Source organism: Calidris pugnax, unplaced genomic scaffold (assembly GCF_001431845.1).
Source record: "Calidris pugnax isolate Ruff unplaced genomic scaffold, ASM143184v1 scaffold42, whole genome shotgun sequence".
NCBI lineage: Eukaryota > Metazoa > Chordata > Aves > Charadriiformes > Scolopacidae > Calidris > Calidris pugnax.
In genome coordinates, this window is record NW_015090920.1 from 4,796,297 (window position 1) to 4,796,683 (window position 387).

Below are 387 nucleotides of genomic sequence, written 5' to 3' on the forward strand. Positions count from 1 at the left end.
GGCCTAGGCCGCCCCCTTCACAAAAAGCCGCCCTTCCCCAAGCCTTTACGGAAGAGGCTCACCCCCGGCTGCCACGACGCGCTCTCGGGGGGACAGGGCGGCCTCAACCGAGCCCCCGGGGTGTGTGGGGGGGGAACACCGGCCCCGCGGCCGCTCGATCGCCTCAGAGCCGGGCGACCGTTGGGAGGGGGGGGCACCGCCTTCCCGCCGCCGGAAGTGACGCCATCAGGCTGAGCCGGAAGGCGGGAAAGGGGAAACACCTCAGTAGGAAAATGGCGGGCAAGGAGGAGCTCGATGGGGAGCCACCGCCGTCCTCCTTGCCCCCCCCTCGGCTTTAAGGCCCGTTTTGTCAGGGTGAAGAGGGGGGGGCAGGGGTTGTTGGGTTCC

The 387-nt window shown here is 70.0% G+C and overlaps 1 protein-coding gene across 1 annotated transcript in view; it reads right to left on the reverse strand.

The window, feature by feature from the left end:
• Positions 1–387, reverse strand: part of LOC106892550 (methylmalonic aciduria type A protein, mitochondrial-like) — a 5,235-nt gene that overhangs the window by 2,667 nt on the left and 2,181 nt on the right. The window lies entirely within an intron of this gene.